The sequence below is a fragment of the Ambystoma mexicanum genome, chromosome 8, assembly GCF_040938575.1.
Source record: "Ambystoma mexicanum isolate Mex_15411 chromosome 8, UKY_AmexF1_1, whole genome shotgun sequence".
NCBI lineage: Eukaryota > Metazoa > Chordata > Amphibia > Caudata > Ambystomatidae > Ambystoma > Ambystoma mexicanum.
In genome coordinates, this window is record NC_090929.1 from 75571975 (window position 1) to 75596163 (window position 24189).

At 45.6% G+C, this 24189-nt stretch overlaps 1 protein-coding gene across 1 annotated transcript in view; it reads right to left on the reverse strand.

The window, feature by feature from the left end:
- Positions 1 to 24189, reverse strand: part of DDX31 (DEAD-box helicase 31) — a 468302-nt gene that overhangs the window by 370406 nt on the left and 73707 nt on the right. The window lies entirely within an intron of this gene.

Consider the following 24189-nt stretch of genomic DNA (forward strand, 5'->3'; position numbering starts at 1 on the left):
GGAAAAGAGAGGGAGAAGGAGGAAGAGAGCAAAAGAAATTAAAAAACAAAATCACGAATATAGATCGTTGAAAACATCACATATGGCAACATATTTATCCATTTATCTCAACCTCCGATACGTTCCCTTCTCCCTACTTGAAAGAATAGAAGGGTCATTTAACCAGTCATCAATGGAAGGTCTAGCATCACTCCTCCAACATTTTAAAATGTGTTTCTTTGCAACCATCAATGCTCGATATGCCCAAAAGAGTAAACCAGCAGACACCCGAAGACCCATAGGAAACAACCCCAGCACACATTGATGAGAGTACGAGGGAGCGAAAAATCCAGCACAAGGTCTATGCGCTGAATGACGGCCTCGTCAGTTTCAGTCTACTCCATTTCAAACAATCTAGATATTTCTGCAAGTTTAGTTCGGATATTATAAGCCAACAGAGTACTTATTGCCTGGAGATATGTATACCCAGATATTTAAGTCAATTTTCCACCCATAGATCCCGTTCAACACCAAGGAGACCTCTAGGACACGCAGATGATAGGGAAAATCATTGTGTGTTTGTTTGTATAGCGCTCCAAACCCAGGGGTAGAAGGGCGCTTAAGAATGCGGTTACAGCGTTGAGAAGTATCTTTGTGTTGCATACTTCGTACATACTTATAATGCATACATATATATACAGTTATCAGTAAACAATACACATACAATACCCACAATGTACACTTTACAATATAAATACAGTACATAAACCAGTTGCCGCACAGGGGTGTGGGGACTGGTGTTAGTGGGGCTACTCTTTGTTTAGGAGCCAGCTGATGACCTGCTTCCTGAAGATCTGGAAGGACTCGATAGTTTTGATGTTGAGAGGTAGGGTGTTCCAGAGATAGGGGGCAAGTACTGTGAAGCTTGCCCCACCAGCTCTTATTAGGTGGAATCTGGGCACTGTCAAGCATATGTATTGGAGGATCTTGTGGATCTGGTAGCAGGTTTCATGATGAATTTGTTAGCTAGGTATGGTGGTGCTAGATGATTGAGGGACTTGCACGTGAGGCAGATGGTTTTTAAATATATTTTTTGGCGTATGGATAGCCATTTGCAGGCTTTCCTAGTGGTGGAGATATGATCTCGTCTGGGAATGTTGAGGGCTGCGCGCAGAGCGTTATTTTGTATTACCTGCAGCTTGTTAAAGATGGATTGGTTGGCACCTAGGTACAGGCTGTTGCAGTAGTCCAGTTTGGATTGTATGAGGGCTCTGGCGAGGCAGCTGTTGGGTGATAGGAATGGTTTGCTGGCCCTGATGAGCTTGCTGGTGTAAGCAGCGGCTGAGGCGATCATATCGGTGTGTTTAGAGAGGTTGGTGTTGGCGTCTAGATAGAAGCCAAGGGTTTTCACGCTTTTGGCAATAGGGATGGTGTGACCATCAATGGTGATGTTATTGTAGCTAGGATTGAGTTTAGTTAGGGTGTTGGGGGAGCCGATGAGGAGCTCTGTCTTCTCATCATTCAGGCAGAGGCCATGCAAGGCCATCCATGCCTGAATGATGGAGAATATTTTGTTGATCCGGGCGACATCTGCTTGGTAATTGCCTGTGATGGTGTGGAGTATCTGGGTGTCATCTGCGTAATTTGTCTAGGTGACAACCAGACGGTCCAGTTGATCAAATCGAGGCTTTGTAAATATATTGTACAAAGTGGGGGATACACAGGATCCTTGTGGGACCCCGCATGTGATGGGGATGGGGTCTGCTGCAGCTGTTGTTGAGAAAACCCGCATAGTTCTGTTTGCCAGGAAGGATTGTATCCATGTGATGGCAGAGGAGGAGAAGTGGGCTGCGGTGGCTAGGTGACTACAAAGGATTTCATGGCTGACCAGGTCAAAGGCCGCTGAGAGGTCTAGGATTGCGGCATTGCCTTTGCCTTTGATTTCATCAATCTGGCTTTTGAGATCAACAAGAGCGGTTTCTGTTCCGTGTTGAGGTCTGAAGCCAGATTGACGTATTCCTAGCAGTTGGTTGGATTCCAAGTATTCCTGAATTTGGATGTAGGCAACTTTGTCCAGGATTTTTAGTAGGAAGGGGACTGTGGTGATGGGCCTGTAGTTGGTGGGTATGGCTGGGTCGAGGGATTGTTTTTTCAGGAGTGGGAGAGCCCATTATTGTTTTAGGTTGCTAGGGATCGAGTTATTGGTGAAGGATAGGTTGATAAGTTTGGTGATGAAGGGGGAGAGCTCTCTAGCTGCATCTTTTATGATCTGTGCCGGGCAGCTGTCTCCTTTGCAGTTTGATGGTTTCAAGGAGGTGATGATTTTTTGAACTTCAGCGATGATGACTTTCTTAAACGAGAAGCCAGAGCTAGTATTGTTGGGCGTGGGTAGACTAGGGTTGGTGACCCTGCTATTGGAGAGTTGTTGGCGTTTGTCCTCTATTTTGGTTTGGAGTCCTGAGATTTTATTGTTGAGGGCGTTTTGGATGCTGGTGCACCAGGATTTGTCTTTCAGGCAGGTATCTGGAGGTGAAACAGGGTTTTCTAGTTCCTTCAGAATTTTAAATAATTCTTTGGTGGAGGATCCTGCCTGAACAATCCTGGTGTTGTATACATCTGTTTTGGTGCGGATTATCTCGCTTTTGTAAATTGAGGATAAGTTTGTGAGGTTGGATTTGTTTTCCGCGGTGGGGTTAGTCTTCCAAGTGTGTTGTGCCTTGGCTTTCTCTTTTCTGAGTAATTTGAGCTCAGGGCTGTACCACGAGTTCAGATGAGCTTTAGGTTTGTCCTTGCGTATTTTCAGGGGGGCAACGATATCCATTGCCCTGGCCATGGAATCATTGAAAGTGTCGATCAGCAGGTTTAAGTTAGCGTTGGCTGCTAGAGCGATGAGGGTGGTAGGACCAGAGGTAATAAGGCTTCGGCATTGATGTTGCGTTTGTTCCTGGTGGGACAGGCTGGTGCCAGGGGGTATTTATTGGGTAGTACATTATTGGTGTTGACCTCAAGAGGGATCATGTGATGATCGGTCCATGCCAGAGGTTGGGGGTCTTTGCAGATTGTATTGCAGTTGTAGGTTGTTACCCAATCAAGGGTTCTGCCTTTTTGGTGGGTGGGGAGTACAATGAGTTGAGTGAAATCATGTTCAGTTATGACATTGGCTAGGGATACAGCTTGTGCATCGTTCGGGTCTCGGCAACCGAGGTTGAAGTCCCCAAGAATCATGATTTGTGCTGAGGGTTTGGAATTTTCGGTGATGAGGGATGTGATGTCTTCTTCAAAGGCCCCAGGGGGGCATGGGGTTCTATATATGAGGTGGAGGGTGATAGTGGTTGTGGGGGAGGTTTGCAGTTTGGCTGTTAGTAACTCGCAGGATGTGACCGACATTGTGGAGGTTGATCTGAGGTCTAGGGAGGATTTGGAGATGATCGCAAACCTCCACCTCTAGCGTTAGGTCTATCAGCTCTGAGGATAGAGTATTTGTTTGGGATGGCTAGCGATAGATGTGGTCCAGACGCCTCATGAAGCCAGGTTTCTGTTAGGGCTAGGAAGTCGAGGTCGTTGGTAAGGATGATGTCTGCAATTTCTGTGGGCAGCCAGGGATCCGACATTGAGTAGGGCACCTTTTAGAGGGGAGGTGTGGGCTTGTTTGACGCATTGTGCTTTGTATTGGTTTTGGTGCTAGGTTTGGAATTGGGCCTAGTGGTGTGGTGGGGAACATGGAGCCTAATCTGTCATTGCGGGCTGTGAGGTTGGGAGTAATGGAGGGGGGCGGGTTAGGCCGGGAGGCTTGGGGCGGGTGGGAGGTTTGGTATTCAGTTTAGTTTGGTTGGACTTGGCGATAGGACTGGGGTGGCTGTGTGGAGTGTTGGTAGGGGACACAGCCAAATGCCCGCAGAGTTGATACTAACTCCTTAAACGATGGTTCGGGATCGGAAGTGAAACTGAAAAAAAATTTGCATACAGTAGGACCTTGGAGACGTAGTCACCCAATGAGACACCTTTAATACCATCATTTCCTCCAATAATGATAGCCAGGGGCTCAATATATAGATTAAAAAAAAAAAGAAGGGGATAAAGGACAACCCTGCCGAGTTCCACGATAAATAGAAACACACTCAGATAAGCACCCATTCACCAAAACCCTTGCATCAGCATCTTTATATAATGCATTTAAACATTTTAATATACAAGGTTCACAATGTACTCTTGACAATACCTGTCAAAGGAAAGTCCAACTCACCCCATCAAATGCCTTTTCTGCATCAATACTAACTGCACCATAGGGTCCGGTGAATTACCCCTTAAACGCGCTACATCAAATAGCTCTCTTAAATTATTAAACCTATTTCTGGCAAAGATAAATCCCGCCTGGTTTTGGTGAATTAACTTCGGCAACAGTGGGTTAATTTGTGCTGCATAAATCTTTGCCAGGAGTTTTACATCCGCATTCAACAGCGATATTGTTCTAGAATTGCCACAGATTGAATGATCTTTCCCAGGCTTGGGGACCACAGAGATCACAGCCGTTTTCATGAAATTAGCCAGAATGAATAATCTCTGTAAAAAGATGAACCATAAAGGGCACAAGGGAGGTACTAAATGCAGCATAGAATTCAATCAGGAATCCATCCGGCCCTGGGAATATACCTGGTGACATCAACCCCACAGAATCGATAATTCACTACACTGAAACTTCTCCATCCAAACAAAGTCCATCACCATCATTCAACTCTGGGATACAAATGAGATTGAGAAAATCAGCCATTTCCACTTCGACAAATCCATCTTCACAATACAATGACGCATAAAACTTTCTAAATGCACCACAAATGTCATAATCTTTCCTCAAAATAGTGCCATTATCTTCAGAAATGAAAAGCACTCGTTTCCCCCTCTCTCCTCCCAGCAATTTGTCAGCCAATAATGTCCCAGATCTTTCCCCACGTTCCCAATATGCTTCCTTTATATAAAACAAATGTCTCTCAGCTTTACAGTGTATCATATCTAATGAACATTTTGCATTCATCATAGCCGATAAGGAAATAACCGAAGGATTGGCTGCAAGTTCAGCTATACGTTGTTTATTAACAGATTCCAAGTATTTATAATCCGCTTCAGTCACTTTCTTTTGGTATGAGGCATAGCTGATTATCTTACCGCGCAAGAAGACTTTCAACGCATCCCAAACAATAGTCAATCTGTCAACCGATTCAGCATTTTCATCAAGGAAAATCGAGATCTCTGTTCCAATTTATTTAATGAAATCCTGATCCAACAGTAAGCGAGTACTAAATCCCCATTGTCTCTCAGTTTTTCCACCTCCGAGCGAGCGGTCTAACTTGTTCACACATGCAGGATCAGAAATCACAATGTCTCCCATATTTGACACATTCACAAATCAATTTGATACTGGAGTATTCTTTCACATATAAATTATTTAAAATATAATCTATTTGTTCACGTTGCAAATGGGTTTCTTGGAGTAGAATAATGTCGGGTTTCTTTTTGTTTAGAGAAGCACTTTTTTTCTCTTAATCGGGTTGTTCACGGCATTTACATTCCAGCTTAATACGTGTATCGAGTCAGCCATTAGGGCATAAATAACCTACGCCTTGCAATTATTCTATTAAAAGAATTAATGGTCACATCCTCAATGGGATTCATACCGCCTAACGCAAACCTACACCTTTCAGGATTCATAATTTGGACACATGGGATGTTGACACAAGAGAGTAAACCTCATGTAAAACAGAGAACATATATTATAAAATCCAAATGATAAACTAAACAGTAAAGAGGAAAAAACAAAATGACAGGCCAGAACACGATGAAAGAATAGCTAATAGAGAAGCAACAGCTGCCCAATACTATATTACCAGACATTCAAAAGAAGATGAAGGAAGTTCAAACCGAACAGAAGATCTGAAAGATGATTTCTATCTCACAGAAGTTGAGCAAGAGGCAGCGTAGAACCATCCAGAGGCAAATGGCTGGTAGGCAGTTGGTTTTGCGTTCAAAGATTGCAGGGGTGAAGAAGGAGAGGATTCGAGTATCGTCAGCAAAGCAGGGAGAATTTGAACCAAAGGAGAAAGGAGTTTACAGAGGCAGGAGTTATATAGGGTGAGACGAAAGGACCTAGGATAGGCTCGTGAAATGCCCAACGGGAGAGGCATGGGGAGGAATAACTGGAATTTCAAGAGAAGGAAAAGGAGAAACCAAGAGATTAGACTGTCTACAATCAAGCGTAATGTCCTTCAAAACCAAGGAGGTAAAGAGTTTGAAGCAGGGAGAGATCCTTCACACAAATGCTGCTAAAAAGGTCTAGATGGATGAGAATGGTGGAGAGGTGAGAGTGGTGAAAAAATGTGTGATGTGGGGGAGCCAAGTCTGGTGGAGTTTTTGGACCCGGTCGGTACAATGCGTGGTTGTTGGGGGTCGGCACTGGGTTTCTTTAGAAGAGGTTTGACTGTAGCTGCTTTCAAGCAGGCCTTGGGGCAGGGCGGGATGGACATTCAATAGGGCAGCAAGTTGAGCATAGGTTATAGGAGCAAGCTCCTAAATAGTGTGTGGTGCAAAGAGGTCATTTGGACACAGGATGGGCTGGCAATGAGAAGGATGGATAGAAGTTTGGTGTGGAAGGAATGGGATAGAGGAGTGTGAGGGGATGGGAGAATGGGACGAGGAGCAGGAGACAAGGGAATTAAGGTGGGTAGTGAGAAAGGATGTTTTGAGGATAGGGATTGGGAATTTCAGAGACCATGGGAGAGTTTGGTGTGGAAAGAGGGTGGGAAGGTAGTTTCAGGAGAAGATTAATGGAGACGGGTAGGGTGCATTAGATTTGAACATGTAGCATGAAAGATAGGAGCAGTCCGGGTGGCGTTTGGTAGGGGAGGCAGGCCAAAGAGAGGGAGGGGGGTCAAAGAGGGGAGGGCAAGAGGCGGAGGGGCAAGGGGAAATGGGGGGAAAAGGGGAAAGGAGGGGAAGAAGGAGGAAGGGGGAATGGAGAAAGGGAGGGAAGACGGGCAAGGGGGGAAAGGGGCAGTAAAGTAGAGGTTAAGAAGAGGATTTGTAGGAGCATGTAGGCACCGAGAGCAATGGGAGGAAGGGTGTAATGAGTCTGGGATGCAGAGATACAGTATAAGGAGTTATGCAATGCAGTACAGGTCCACGTGTAGGCAATACATGCAATTTACAAGCACAGGGCCACCAACAGAAAATACACAAAAATCAACAAGTCATAGTAAACCAAAACAATGCAGTTTAGAAGTACAATGCCTAATTCCATCAAAGAGAAAGTCATATTCACCACAGGGCCATGGGCAACCAAAATGTCACTTTATGAATGGATTGCACTATGGGTCCCCGGGTAATCAATCTGCAACGTGAGAGCAGCGTATAAATGCTGCCAGTGCAGTTGGTGGCAGCAACTGTTCAGGGGCTGAAAGTGAGACTCGCATGACATTTCAGCTCAGATGGTATGGGAGATTAGGGCAGTAGCGCTGGCTATAGGACCTACCAGGCCACAACAGGGCTTTTAATGACGGCAGGCAATGGGACACCTGGGTGTTTGGTTAAAGACCTTGCCACATGGGTTTTAGCAGCCAATGAGGCTAAGCTAAGCAGGGGTATGGTGATAACTTTAAAAATAAATTTAAAAAATAATACCTTAAAACAAAATGTAGAAAATAATTGTTATTCTGTACGTCAAGATTGTGTACATTGATGTATGGACACAGACTCAATATCTCAGTCATAAATTGTGCTCAAGAAATAGTGGTTGTGAATTTCTTTTGCTGGTCACTCTTGGCAACGAGAAGTCGCTAATTAGTCTAAAGCCGAGCTGGAGACCCAACATCTTTTTGCAACTCCAGGTTCCCTTTGTGTATACTTGCATGGCACTCCGCTTGGCGTTCTAGCATAGCGAGCTTGCAGTCCAGATGCTAAGTGTCTCTTACAAGCATCAATGAGAAACCCACAACATAGTGCACACGTCTAAAGCGATGTAGACGAAAAAAGCGGGAATGCGCGTGAACTGTCCCTGTGGATGCAAGGACAGAAACAGTTCAAGCTATAAAGAATCAAACAAGGTCAGGTGCAGCTCTTCAGTCGCAGGAAGATCTAGGATAAGCCAGTGAGCCTTCTAAACGCACATGCATCGCACCAGGAACCAAGTAGCCCTAAATCATTACCTAGCAGAGAGCATCCAAAATGTAGGGCTTTATTAACAAGAACAAAATCCATTGTCACTGGATCTCAACACACTTCAAGTAACAGCCAGGGAGAGAGAGAGAGAGAGATTAGACCCTCAAGATGCATGAACGACATTAAGTCCCCCCCAAAAATCCAAAACGCTACAGCATAGGTCTATTAACAGATGAGGAAATGCGACACTTCAAAATCTTAGCGGGGACCATCGGAGAAGACACTGTTCCAAACATTTAGAGAAGTAGCTGTGTGAAGGGTATTCATCCCTTGTGTTCTTTGGTTGACAGAACAAACAGAATCACATAACATGAAATCCCTTGCAGCCTAAGCTAGTTAGTATAATCCAACTTCTCAAGGCAGGAGAAGTAGGATGTTTTTGCCAACAGGCACTTGTGATACCAAGGAGCCTCAGAAGGAGACTCGAGGATTATCTTTTCTGGACCACGCAGGATCTACAGAGAACAAAAAGGGCAGGGCTGGGTGCTATTACCCAGAGATTGAGAATGCACTAATAAAGCGAGCTTGGGGCTTTATTGCTGGGACACTGTAGGCTAGGTTAGGGAACTCAAACAAGGACTGGAGGTCCTTCAGAATAGGCCCGTGCACCTTATTGTTTGCATGCCATCCTGAAACACTGAGCCCAGTTAGTCACTCAAATGACAAAGCTATTATGGATGGGCTAGAACATGATGGGTTCTTGGAACACTGTGCACCCCACAATGTAGGCCCATAGATGGTATATGAGTGATCCCACAGGGTCAGCATTCTATCCCTAGCCTAGAGACCTGTCTCCCACACAGAGCCAGACTCTGTCCGGTGGTTCACATCTATGAACTCTAATATGCAATGCAGTGGCAGTGAAATACAGGACAGATGGATTGTGGCTCCATGCACCTTATACCTTGCAAACTAACCCATAAAACAGAACTGTGAAGCTGGCTTCAAAAAGTACCAGTGAAGCTTCTCCATTTGTTGACTCTTTGGCTATAGATGGGTATAAGGTTCTGCTTTCTCCCAATTTAGAGGGCAGATAAGGGGCGTTCGGCATTGCGGTCGCTGTTTGGTGTGAGGGATGATATTGGTATATCTACAACGGCTCTGGCTCCGTATAATCCCTTTATGCAAGAGGTAGAACTGGAGTGGGACAGAGGTAAGTATCCAGAAATAAGTTTTCACTTTAATATTAAATCTTGACAAACCCTGAGGCTACGATGCAATCTAGGTTTTTCGAGTCTGACGAAGAGATGATCGTCTCGTGGCAAATTAAGAGGAATTGTAACTCTGTTCTAATCTGCGGGGATATTAATGGGTATCAGGTAATATTATCCCCACCAAAAATATCGCTGTATATATGGTCGTCGGGAACGGCCATACGCGATATTTTTAGTGGGGATAATATTAGGGTTTTTTGGGAGCTGGGGTTGTGGGGGTGTCCCCCGCTCTTTTTAAAATAGGGGGTTTGCGGGGGTGTCCACCGCAGGTTCCATGCCTTATTATCGCCACATAAATATGGTGATGTTTTGGCGGGGAAATTAACACATGGAACCCATTAATGCAACCTGCCTCCATTTAGTGGTACAACGTGCAAATCCCAAACATAACCTGGAGCTTATTACACGAGGGAAAGCTTGGTTAGCGCTAATGGATGCATGGGGGCTTAGCATTGTGAATGGAATAGTGCCTGGGGACTGTCCACCAAAGCATACATGGCAGAGAGGCGATTCAAATATCCTGGATTATGTCTTCATCTCAGGGGAAATCGGTCAGGAGATTATCAATCTATCAGTCTTACCCTTGAACACAAGTGATCACTTTCGTCTCCTACTGAACTGGCGATTAGTCAGTACAGGACTTTCCCACCTCTGTTAACCAATTAAATTGGAGGTTAAGACGGGTACAAATCGGGTGGCTTGAACAGAGCCAGCATGCAATTACTCCATCGCATTTTAGGCAACCAAGAAATTGAGGCAGTATTGCTGCGGGTTCCTTTCCACACAGTTTAGGGTCAGAACTATGCATTAATGCCACGGCAACAGTCAAAAGGCTGTGTGGTGCAGAACCACGAGTATCATCACGAGTTGCAATTGAAGAAGAGGGAGTTGAGGCAACGACTTCATAAGAATAAGGGTTAAATGAAGGGAGGACACTTAAAATTGCATATATAGAGTGATTGAGGTTTCATCACTATGCAATGGTGTTGAGAGATTCTCAAAAGATGCTGCAGCAGATAGTGAACCGGGAGGCTCGGCTGTTCTGGAGATTGATTAACCAAGCAACATCGCCATCATAAACTCAGGTTAACCAGATATCTGAAGCAGCATGAATTGAGCACTTTGGGTCAGTGTATTCGGGGAGGGACTGTGATGGGCAGATTACAACCGAGTTCATCACTGAACCCTGGAAGCTAGACTTTAATTAACCGTAGTAAGAACTCACGAGCTTCAGGTGCAGACGGACCATCTAACGTGGTCCTGAAGGAAGATGCCAATCTCTGGGCCTGTTTATTGGGTAGTATATTTGATGTGATTTTATCAACCCAGTGCATCCCTAAATCTTGAAATGAACCAATTATAGTGCCCGTACATAAGAAGGGTTTAAGCACCGTACAAGGATCGCCCAATGGCTTTGCTGGATATTCCAGCGAAAATCTTTGACTCTATCCTTTTAAAAGACCTATCTCAGTGGTCTAAGAGAGCGGGCAGATGGGATTTGTTCCAGACAGGGCTTTGGAAGGCGACTAGTACTCCCGCAAATGCCTTTCCTTTGGGTTTGTTAAAACAAGAGGCCATGGTGAAGTCTAAGCCTGTTTATATAGCGTTTATTGACTTCACCATGGCCTTTCGACAGTGGGAACAGGAACCTTCTATGGAGAAAACTACAATTTTGGGGTTGTCCAGCTAGCCTAATGCAGATGATCGTGGCATTGCATTTGAATACCTCTGTGCACGTTAGGTTGAACAACCGGGGAAAGTTACAAGTTGTGGCCTTAAGCAAGACTGCGTTTTGGCTCTGCTTCTTTTCAGTTTGTTAAGTTCAGATGTTAATGAAGTGTTTGAAAATGTGTGCTGATTTCCTCTGCGTTTTGCAAATTCGAGCTTCCATTACCTATTACACGCAGATGATTTAGCAATTTTCGACTACACCCAGATTGGTCAGCAACACTAACTGGAGGCACTGGACTCCTACACTAGGGCCAACAGCCTGTTCATAAATGGCACTAAATCAAAGGTATTCCATTTTAGACCTGGAATGGAGAAGAAATTTAGAGAATTTCAGGGGTTTCTGGGTACGGTAAAACTGGAATGTGTCCCAATTCCTTTGTATTCGGGGATATGACCTCCTTAGCTGCACAATCAATTGCAGGTAGGGTCCATTTTCACTCATGCCTACTCTGGAATTTTATGAAATAAAGGTCCTACCCACAATAACATATGGGGCGGAAAATCGTTGCCGACCAGTTCTGTTGGATTGAGAGGGACAGGAAGGCTATGTTTGGCGTAAGGTTTTGAAACCTTTGAATGGGGTTCCATCAGCCGTAATCCGATAAGAGCTAGTTTTACCCTCAATTAGATCTGTAATTCTATAGAAGAACCTCTCTTTATTAAATAAGAATGTACGTGGAGGAGGGTTCAATTTGGTCAGAATTGAAAGTGTTACTGGAGAAGGGTTACTGGCCTTCATTATCTAAGTGGGTCAAACAGAGTGAGAAAATTAGCCCCGAGTACAGCATTTAATGCGATAGGTTATACTGAATCCCACTGAAATGCAAAAACAAAGCTCTGTGAAACCGATTCGATTTACACAATCGAGAAGTTCAGAACATATTGTTCATATGTTGACTTATTCCTTGATAGGAGACCTATTGTAGTATGTCCGGCCTACTTGATCATGTCCCTAAGCACATTCTGGCACGCTCAGACAATGAAATTAAGATTAAATCTGCCATTGACACATAAAATCATCGGAATTAGAGATAAAACACAGAGATCAAAGGACTTGCAGGTTTTGTAGTAGTATTGATCAATTGGAAACTTTGAAAACACATTATACTGTCAAGCATTGAAAGATTGTAGAGACTTATTTTGGACAACTGCAGAAATATGAATTGTTGTCAGCACAGGTGGTGTGGCAGTTTATGTTCTCTTACAGACAAGATCAATGCATTGTGGCAGCTGTGCACTTCTTAAAGGACATTTTTTCTTTGACTTTTAAATTTTAACTTGAATATGAAATGTACTAAGCTGATGTGTGATTTTGTATTAAATGGATGTATTTCTTAAAGGTTAAGTATAACCATGTAACAAATAATTTAAAAAAAACATTGCGCATATTACAGGTCGGGAGGGTGCACACATGGAGTGGAACCATGGCAAGTCCGACCGGTGCTGCCATTATGGGTTACAGCAGGCATAGGGACCGAGACATTAGACTGACGGCAGATCAGCCTTCTGTACCCTCCACCGACAGAGCCGTAGCCCTACAGTGAAACTGGTACTTCGTTAGGAACATGGTGGAAAGAGGCGGGATATAGTACCCGAAAACCAATCACATGCGCCAAGCAATGAAAAGACCCAGATGCAACCACTCAACGCTAAAGCCTCACAAAGGAGAGAGGAAGGGTATAGAAGTGTCTGGTCAGACTAGGGGCAAGGAATGCAGGAGTCGAATGACGTATAATGAGAGAGGTGAGGGGAGAAAGAGAAACAGACCTAAAACAGAGATGAGAGAAGAACAAACACTAGGAGAGAGAAGAATAAAGGAGAGGCTGGATCGCTGAGAGGGGAAGAGAGAAAGTGGACTATCACGTAGGGAGAGAGGGAGAGAGAAACATCTAGGAGATTGGAAAAAAAATTAGTGGTAGTAAAGAGTGGAGACATCGAAAGAAAGGAGAGGAGGCAAGAAGACAAAGATAGGAAGACGAGTAAAAGGGAGGAGAGGAGGAACATGACCACTAGAAGAACAGAAGGTGACGAGTGTTAAAGCGGGAAGGAGGTTGCTCCAGGGCTGGCGGTACAGGCTAAAGACCAAGCGGCCAGGGGGGATAATGAAAATAGCAGCAGCAAAGCACAGCAAAGCCCTGGGAGAAGAGTGGTTGCTTAAACCCTTAACTAGAGGGAAACGGACTAGTACCCTTGGGTCCGACGCCTGTGATATCCGTCATATGTCCAAAGGTGCAGGTCTATTGGCAGCTGATAGCTGAACCCCAATCGCGAAAGACCTGGATCAAGAAAGAAGTGTTTGCGAGACTACAAAATCTCAGAGGCTTCGAGTGGCTCATTTGCGCAGGATAAGAACACTGAAGCCAGGAAGATAGGAGAGGACCAAGAACTACAGCCCTAGAAAAAGCTAGACCGCAGAAGAGATATCCCATCAATTGTTATTTTGGCCTCAGCGTAAATCACTGTGTGAGTTAGCAACCCGTCACTTACTTCCCGACAACCTGTAAATCTTAACCCTTCCCCTTAACCACTGTGACAAAAAGAATGAAGGTGCCGGGAGAAGTGATATATTGACCCCTCGGCCATCACCTTTCCTGCAGATGAAGACTCAAGCCAGCAGGTGTTCCTCCCAAACAATGATCTTTAGTTTACAATAAAGAAGTGGAACTACACTTTACAGGTCTCTTTGTCACGAGGTTCTGCCACAAGTCTTTTCGTCTTCGAGAGAGCACTACAATTTCTGCTTTCATTTGTTTCAACCCAGTTACCTGCCAACTGCATTGGTGGCTCTTTGTATGGGTTTAGCACCAGGCAATCGCCATACGTTGCTGACCTGAGGTGTGCTTAGGAGCTTGCAAAGGGGTTTTGGGGGGGTGTCTGGAAGTTTCTCAGGAATTAACATCCCAAAGATTACCTGCGTAAAAGCCCACAAACGTTTGAATGTTGCTACCTGAACTGGCTGGCTTCCAAACGTTTGAATGGTGCGAGTGCGTCTCAGATTGGAGGTATCAGCCCAAAGCCTATGGTTTAGTGGTAAAATCAGAGAGACAGCACCAGTATTTTGTTGGGATGTAATCCCAAAGCCCCCAGTAAAGAGGGCAATAGAATGTGATAGAAGCTCTGCCCAGGAACGTCCTGACCCCTTAAAAACCTGGCCCAGCATTTCACGTGATCATGTAGCTCCTTGGTAGATTTGGGTCCTCAAACTCATAAACTGGAGCAAACATGTACCCAAGAAGCACGGCACAACAACTGCTGCTGAACACTTAGGTCATCACCTAGACCATCCAGCAGGGTCTGGGTACCCCTCCTTCATGGCAGTGACCACCAGTGGGCTTGCCCTGAAGCTTTTGGCCAGATCTGCAACCTCCAACTCTAGGTGCCTAGTTATGGTCACCATTGTGCCAACGTCTTCACTTTGCTGCTGCAATGAGATTGGCCGCTGGAAAGGCCCTCGGACTTCAACTTGGACCCGGTTCCATCCATTTGGCTATGGGGGTCTGGAGCGCCAGACTCTGACCAACTGGCACTGAGCAGCAACAACTCTTTCTTGAGATCCATGAGCTCACCTCTGCAATCTTAGTCGCGACACAGCTGGAACATACATTCTATCAATCTTTGGAGTCCCTACACTCCATCTGTGGTCTTGGCTACATTACTCTCCAGCAGGGGTCTTCAGAGGCATGCCCTCGCCCATACAGCTTTAAACTGCAACAACTGTGGCTGCTTCTCCAGGAACTCCACACTGCAGTCTCAGTGTCTGAGCAGCTTTGAAGCTTCTTGGCTCGGTCTTCTGACTCACACGAGGGTCTGGGTTACAGTTGTACAATGTTGCAGGCCCCCACCAACCCTGCATTGAACTGCGACTCCTGTGGCTGCTGATGTCAGAACTCTGCTCTTCAATTCTCAAATTGGGGCAGAGGTGACTTCTGCTGGGAGTGGAACACTTGATTGGGGCCCCATCGAACTGCTTCAAGCCCTTCTTTCAGCGCCACAGGCATGAGGGCTCCGATTGCAGACCCTGTACCTTCACCTACAGACTAACATTGGGCCACTTCAATGCACTAAGGACACAGCCAATCACAGTTTAGCTTTATTATGAAGGGAAACATTGCTGCATGGGGCTGTAGGGATTTGGTTCTAAAAGAGGCCTGCAAGTCTCTCCAAAGGTCCAGTTGGACTGTAACTGTAGGCCCTGAAGCCTACGGGAGTGTGGCACGATGATATAAGAACTTTTAGTTAATAAATAAAAACTTTGCAACCCTGTTGGGTAACCCTTTATGAAAGACTATCAAAAAGGTATTTACTTAACTGTAAAATTGTAGTAATCTTTTTATATAAAGAATACATTCTGCTCTTATGTGGATCTGCTCTTTTTTATTGGATGTCCACTGAAAGTATTTAATGTACCTTTCATCTCTACTACTTCCAAAGTAGCCATCGATTGCTCAGCCACAATACCACATGGTGTGTCAGGATAACTCCTGAAACACCCTGTAAGCCAAATAGGTAGATAAATCTGGATTCCCAAATATTCAACTTCACAACACTTGCTCCAAATATTACGTTGTTCACATTTATGCTATAGTGTGACTTTGTGTTATAGTGCAATTTAAGGATTCATTTGTAGTGCAAGGGACTTTGAATTGGAGAAATAATTAATACTGACCGAGTGTGTGAACCTGAATGTAGGCTTTCTCAGCGTTTATAGACATTACCAGAAGTGGAGAAGGATAGAATGCAAGCCAGGAGCAAATACCATGGGGGGGACAAGAGAGGCAAGAGGAGAAGATTGGGGAAAAAGGGGTCTTGTGTTATATCTTGATTGTCGGGAAGATTATGAAAACCTCTGTCCCCAAGTACCACACAGGGAGATACTAAACAACTCCCTGTGTGATCCTCGAGACCACAGGTGTTGAGTGCTGAAGTATCAGGAACGGCGGAAACCCCCCTGACTGCTGTAAGGCAAGCAAGGGTTTAGTACAGGAAAATGGCAAGAACAGAGAGCACAGAATGTATGCTGGGAAACACTAGTGGGCTTACCTAGGTGGAAGGAGGGAGGGCGTCAACCATATCCTGTGTTGGGACAGACAGAGCAGGAGGCGTTCCAGGCACCAGCAGTGTGTGAATGGGAGCAGCAAGCGGTGGAAAACACTGATCAGCACTCTGGATGAACACACGCTGTAACACCTGTGTGAGCCACGGTTGCGGGCTCAAGCTTAACAATGGAGCATGGCAGACCAAAAGCAATCCAAGAGCTCCGACGTCAGAAGTCAAAGAGCACAACAAAGTCCGAGGGATAATCCGAAGGAAAACCAGTTAGCAGTCCAGGAGTCAGGAGACCAGAAGCAACAAGAAGCAGACCGTAATCCAAGGGAGAGGCAAGAGGAATCCGATTAAACTCTCCGTAGTCCGATACCGTGATCAAGAAAGTACGATGACGCCAAACATTGCCGAAATGAACAGCTGTGAAGCACTGTGCAAGCATGTCATCGCCGTTTTTAACTGCGCTGAGTAGTCAGGTGATCTGTGATGCACGGCTCCCCAAGCGCTTCCGCATCACATGCGTCCTGATAACCACCGGCTGGTCCCTCTTGGTCACGTGATGCAGATGCGGAACTGAGCTGGGTCGGAGGCTATGCCGAATTGTTGCAAAACGCCAAGGCAGCTGCCAATGGAGGAACAGACGCATGGACCTTGGCCAACCATCCATGCCCGTCTGCCTCCATGTGCGTTGCCAATTAACACCATGCTGCTGCCGCCCCGATTGGGTAAGGGATGGTAAACGGGCTGAAGGGGGACTGGAATGACGGAACCTGGAGGGGCATTGGTACCGGAGTGATGGGAACTCGCAGACTGCATGACATCTTGGCGGACATTAACAGAAAATAGTACAGTAGTTTATTTAGAGGGAGGCGAGAGAAAGTTAAATAAAGCAAGACTTGGGGAAGACAGATTGTACTATGAAATGTGAACCAGCAGAATAGCAACGCTAACAGAGTGAGGCTACTTTAAATAGAGGACAGAATAAACATGATATTGCTACAGGAGACCAAGGGAATCCCAGATGGCGAGAGAGCTTAGGTTTCCAAACTGGTGGGCAGGCTTAGTGGAGCTCAGACGAAGGAGGTTGGCAATTTTGACATAAGATTTCACTCATTTCAAAAAACGAAGTACAGGACAGAGATTGGCAATTACCAGGGTAGAACCAGCAGGACGGGTGATAAGAGGTTAACAATCACACACGTTCGTATCCCTAAATCCGATGATTCAGTTAACATCTAGCAGCTTCTCCTGAATAAGTCCGATCTCTTGGGCGCCTCCTGCATTGGGGGCATTTAAATGTGGTTTTAGATTTCGACTCAAAATAAAGCGTACAGGTCAAGAAAAGCCATGCAATCGTCGCTCCTCAGCCCCCCTGTTGGAAACCGTATGGAAGAATAGAATGTACGATTTGTTTGACTGTGTAGCTCTTGTCCACACATCACCTGGGCAGCAGAGCATACACCTTTTGCTTGGGCATGCACCAATCATACTTTAGGATTGACTTTGTTTCTGGCATCTCGCATTTTGTTAATATATAAGCCTATGGTATGGAGCTTCTTTGGATATCAGTTTGCGCGGTGCCGATGTGGGAAGAGGCAGACATTTGATACAGAGTTAATTTCAAACACGGAATTGAAATCATAGATCGAGTGACATATTAAGTATTTTTAAATTGCAATGGTGGGGGCAAGACTCCACCATACTGTGGGGGACACTTTAGACTTTTACGAGAGGTGGAAGTGTGGCTGATTTATTTAACAGAATAACATGGCAAGTAGAAGAGATGCAGAGAACGAATTACCGCGCTCAGAATGAATGGAGAAAGCAGGGGTTGGACGCATCTTATAGAGAAAGCGCATGGAGTAAGACTGGAATGGAGATGGTCCCAACTGCATTACTGCAAGGAAACCAACAAGGGATACATGGGATTCTACAAATTAAAAATACATCAGAAGGGAAGATGATGATCAGGGAAGTTAGGAAAAGTGGATGCATGCTCTGATCAAAAGGCCATTAAGACTGAATTCACAGATTAATATAAACATCTGTACGAGGAGGGGTTAGCCCAAATTGGAAAAATGTGATTCAGCTGGAAATTTTTGTAGTTAGTTCTGATGCAATCCAACAACCTATTAGAAGCAGAAACTAACCAAGAGAAGACTGAAGGGGTTCATTCAGGGGTCGCAGAACAAGAAGGTGACAGGATCAGTCTGGCCCCTAGATGACTTCTATAAGAGATGTTATGAAAGTAGTGATAAAGTAAAGCTTAAAACAATGTTCATTAGTAAATGGTATACTTGCTACAATCCTGAACAATAGCCATGACCCACCAACATGTGACTTTTATAGAGCAATACATGTATTCAATACAGATTGTTACTTAGTCCTCCCCCCTCATCCCTCCTCCTGCCCTGTGAGCTGCCCTTACCCAGTGTTCGAATTTCTCAGTCTTCCTGGTATCTTCTCCATCACTGCTTCTAGATGGGGAGTTCTGAATATATAGTGTTTTTTTTCTCCATCTGTCTGATTTGTGGATGGTTGAGGGTTCAAGTCCCTGTGTCTCAGATCCCTTCCCCAGATCTCTAAATGAATCCAAGCACTTACTGAGGATTGGGCTCAGGAACGGTGGGAGAACCCAATAATTGGCACTGCAAGTGCTTTTTCGGTCCATCCAGTTATATTCCTTGGAATCATCATCAGAGGTCCCCCGAGTCGGAGTGCAGTGGGGTGTTACAATCCCTTTCACTGCATATCACCATTGGCTTGCATCAGTGTAGTTCCTGCTCTGCTTCCATCCCTCTCCAATGGCTGTGATCACAAACCTGCAGCTGGAGCACTTCTAGGAGGGTCAACCTGAACCTGGAGATTTTTCATGGGCTCCCTGGAGCTTTACACCAAAGACTTGATTTTTAAGTGGTAACAGATTTATGAGGGACTTTTAAAGCAATATATCACTTTACTGCACTCATCTCCATAGAAATGCACTGGTGTTATGGTATCTGACAGATTTTATTGTGTACAGATGTAGAGTAGTTTCTTGGGGTGTCTATAGGAACTAAATGTACCCATCAGTCAGCCTTCTGCCTTCCCCCAAGTGAAGTGTAGACTGCTCTCTCATCACTACCAACTAGTGTGATGTTGGCCTATCTTGTGGTTGAAACCTTTTGTATCCTTACCAGAGGTAAGCTGCTGCAAGATACAAGCCAGGAACAAAACGTTGCTCGCCCACTCAGTTGAGCACATGCACATAGCACACCACAGATTTCCAAGTGACATTTTACAAATCTGCAGGGAACTAGCCAACCCTTCCACAGTCTGTGTCCTCCTCTCCTTCTCAGGCTCTCTGCAATGCACTGGCCACTCACTTCTCCACAAAAACTCAGGACATCCTGAACACCCTTGCTACTCTCACCCACTCAACCCTTTCCTTACTAGGCACCGCACCCTTCTCCTTCCCCTACTGTACTCCTTATCCCCTGTCACACCTGAAGAAGTTACCAGAGATGTCTGCTCCATGAAGGTGTCTTTTAAACAGGTTTGCCCTAGCTCAACCAGAAACGTCAAGGACAACATTGGCTCTGCCCCCATACTCGCCGATTTCTGCAATCATTCTTTTGCCACTGGATCTTTCCCCTCAAACACTCCCTTGTGCGCCCCCTCCTGAAAAAACATTCAGCAGACCCTCCCTGCCAAATACTGCCCTATTTCCATCACTCCCTTCCTGTGGAAACTGCTGGAGAAGTTGGCCTTGCCCCAACTCAACTTGCACACTGAACTTGTTGGAGGTCTCCACTGCCATCAATCTGGATTCTGAGCATTGAGAGGCACAAACTGCTCTTCTGAACACCTGTACTCACATCCCTTGACGCCAACTCCCCTGCTGTACTCATCCTACTCAATCTCTCCTCTGCCTTTGACACAGTCAACCCCTTCCATCCTCATACAAAGGCTCCATGATACCCTGGGTATCTCAGATCGGGCACTGGAATGGTAGCCATCCTTCCTAAATGACTGCTCGTTCCAAGTCATCCTGGGCTCCTTCTCTTCTACTTCCTTTTCCAACTTTGGTGTCCGCCTAGCTCTATCCTCTCCCCTTGGCTCTTTAACATTCACCTTGCTTGGTTCATAGACATAATTTCGAATACAAAATATTCTTTTTTTAATGACTTTTTTTTTTCGAAATGGGGGGGTTCCCCCCCAACCCCCCTTTTTTTTATTTTTACCTATTTTTTTCACAGAAACTAGAGCCAAAAAAAAATATCGAAAAAAAAAACAATTCGACATTTTTTTTTTCGACATTTTTGATTCGACTTTTTTTACTTTCGAAATTATGTTTTCGAAATTATGACTGGACACCACCTTGCTTTGCTTGCACGCTTCATCTCCTCATCCCCCCCCAACTTCGTGCTATGCTGACAATTATTTTTCACACTGATCCTCTTGCACCTTTAATGACTGCCTATCTGCCATCCAGTCCTGGTGCACCGCCACTGCTCTCTGCTTCAACGCCTGTAAAACTGACATTCCCATTGGGACACCAGTTACCTCCCCCCCTCACTCTGCCCTTCCTCCACGGGCTCTCCCTCTGAAGCCAGAAACCCGAGTCATTTTTGACTCCTCTCTCTCCTTCCTCCCTCACACTCAGGACATTGCCAAGAAGTCCCACTTTCAGCTCTTCCTTCTCAATGGAATTCTCCCTTTTCTCACTTTCCCCCCAGAAGCTCAATGTTACCCGAGCCCTGGTGCTCTCTAGTCTTGACTATTGCAACAGCCTCCTACCTTCTCCCACTCTGCGACCCCACTCCAGCTAATACAGAATAGGGCAGCAAGACTGATCAATGGCCTTAAGCCTAGGGACTGCATCTATCCTGCCCTAAAACGTATTCACTGGCTCCCAGTTGCTGCACAGATTAAATTCAAATCCCTCTGCATCATCCACAAGGCTGTCTGGGCCCGGGGACCACACCATCTTCAACTTTATCTCACTAAATACTCTCCCTCTAGACCTCTTTGTTCCTCTGGCACCAACTCTGTAGTGTGTAAAGCATTTCACTAAACAGAGGACAGGTGGTCGATCGCTCTCCTCTGCTGGCTCCCTCCTACAGAACAGCTCCCCCTCCCTCTGTGCCTTGAGCAGGACTTTCTTAAATTCCGGAACCTCCTCAAGGCTTTCCTCTTTTCCTCCTTCCTTTCTTCTTTCCTCTGCTAATTTGCACAGTTTCTGCGATTGGTGTCCTGGGCCCTCATGCACCCTCGGGGGACCCTGACCTCCCACACCGAATCTTCCCAGCTCCTGTCTACCCGCAGCACTTGCCCTGCCTCCTCTTGGAGGCTTGCACTTCTACCCTTCGCAGGCCCTAGGCTGTGTTTCATTCTCCTCACCATGCACTTATCTGTGGCTCACCCATCAGCACGAAGACTCCAGCACTTCCCCCCCCTGCCCCCCTTCCCGCTTCCTTGCTGCACTTGCACGTTCCGAATACTCACAAGGCATAGCCGGTTCCTTCTTTTTCCCTCACTGTTTTAATATTTTGTGGTTTTATTTTTTGTTAATGTGCTTCACTCCCTTGTTCCCCTCCCTTTGCCCTGTGGGCTCTTTGAAACAGCATTTACTTGCTGTATAGGCACCTAACAAGTGCCAATAAATAAATAATGATGAGTGAACGTTTTGAGACCTGCCCTTACGTTAGATGTTCCCACACCCCTTTCCAGGGTGCTGTGAAAAAGAAAGCATGACACACAGTTGGGTGGGCATCAATGGCGAAGATTAACTTTTGCTACGATTTCTTTAAATCCCTGAAAGCGGTCTACCGGACTCCGTCAGCTAGGGTGGAGACGAAGAAGGAATATGAGAAGCATTCCAAGCACCAAAATGGACACATCACGGGTGCCTGCGACCACCACTTGTGTTTCCAAGTGATAGATACCCACTGGCTGAAAATGTAAACAAGGGGAGAACCTCTGTGTTTTCAGTGTAAACGTTTTGATCTTATGCAGGTAACCTGCTGTCATTTCCACCTAGATTGTGGAAAGGACGAGCGAGTGATTAAAGACATTTTCAGGGCATTCTCAGGGTTCTGACTGAATTGTGACAAGACTATGTCTGGCCTCATAATCTACACTCGCCACTTGTCATTGGCGAGTAGGAAGTGATCTTGGCAAGTAACAAACCTTGTGCTATAAGCATATGGGGAATTGAGGGGCGAGTAACTTTTTAAGACTAGAAGCTTGCAACTCCCTGCTACGTGTATGCATTGAAAAGGGGAACAAAACATAGGAGCAGCAGCACCAAGCATGGCAGTACCTTGGGGGTCAAATAGTCCATCAGTGTGAATAAACATTTTTTAAAAGTAAGATTGGAAACCGAGCAAGGCCACAAGGGAATACCAAAGATGGTTAAGATGGTGCCTCTCGGTATTAGAGAGAATAAAATTGGTTTTGGTGGAGGCGCTAACCAGGTTTTTGACACTCATTATACATTGCATGCACTAAAGTGAATTTGATAAACATGTTGAAACATGGTTTCAACTGGAGCAATAAGACTCCTAGAGGGGTTTGGGAGTACTTGGCGACATATTGGAGGATTACATCTCCCCAGTTTCAAACATTACAACAAAGTGATTATGAAGAATTTGGTTGCCTTTTTTTTATTTTTAAATACACTATTTTTCATTTTCTTAAACACTTGTCGTACAATCAACATCTGGGTATAAACACTAGAATGTGATATCACTTTGTCCATTTACATCTTTTCCGGGTACAGCACAAATGGCAAATAACAGTCCCCACCCAAAAGGTGGACACCGGCATCACCCTCGCTCTCTTTCCCCCACCTCCCCTTGTTTGATCAATAATATTCTGTCCCACTTGCCACCCTATTAGTGGTCATAAATCCGAGCTTAACTCTGTTCCTCCCGCTGGAAACAACCGGTCCATCAAATCCATTTTAGCCCTCACCCATTTGCGCATTGCCCGGCGCCAATCCCCTATCCTCGGTCCACCCGGCGTCTTCCACACCATAGCAATCGCCGTCTTAGATGGCAATAGCCCAAATGCCAGGATTCGACTGCCCTTCCCTCGAGGCAGTAGCCCTAACAAGCAATGATTAACCGTTAGTTGAACTCTCAACGCTAGAAATCTAAGCAATCCTGAACAGACACTGTCCCGAAAGCCTACCACCCGGTGACATCCCCACCACTTGTGTAAAAGTCCCAATCTCTCCCCTACATCTCCAACAATTCATGTGTGCTCAAACAGCCATTTTAGCCATTCTGACTCGGGTAATGTATGCTTGCAGCACTATTTTTATTGTATCCATTGAAATGTAACATTTCAGGAGACCTGCTTGCCTGTTCAAGTACCTCATTCCACTGGCTGAGAGCTGCTCCCCCACATCCATTTCCCATTTAGGTTTCAACTCTTCTGCCTTAGTGTCACATTCATCCCTATTCGGTGCATACAGGTCCGAGACCCACACCCCCACCCCCTTCAGCTAGTTGCAGAAGGGTTCCGTTCATCCCATGCTAGGCAATTCTCCAAACATTTCAGTGCTGGGCTGCCCTTGTGGGTGGGACCAGACGGATGTGCAAATGGGTATCTTTCCGCTGTGAATGGTGCAGTGAACTAAAACGTGGGTGTAGACCCTCCCGAGTGGAAGAAATTCCATAGAACAGGGTAGTTGGCCAATGTTCGTCCTCAGCAGAGGAACTCCCACATCCTCACTTAATTTGCAAAGCTTGGGGGTTCCCTAAGCCACCCAGGGTAATCCAGACGTGGACCCCTTGCTCACTGCACCTTAGAGAGGTTCAGCTTCACCTCACTGAGGAGGCCCAACAAGGCCAAAACACGTGTCTGGGGTTGTTCAGAGGAGAATTGCGTAGCATTTCGGGGTGGCTGCCCTTGTGGGTGGGAGCAGACCGATATGCAAATGAATATTTCTTCTCTGTGAAGGGTGCAGTGAGCTAGAAGGTGGCTGTAGACCCTCCAGAGTCGAAGAAATTTCATAGAACAGTATTTG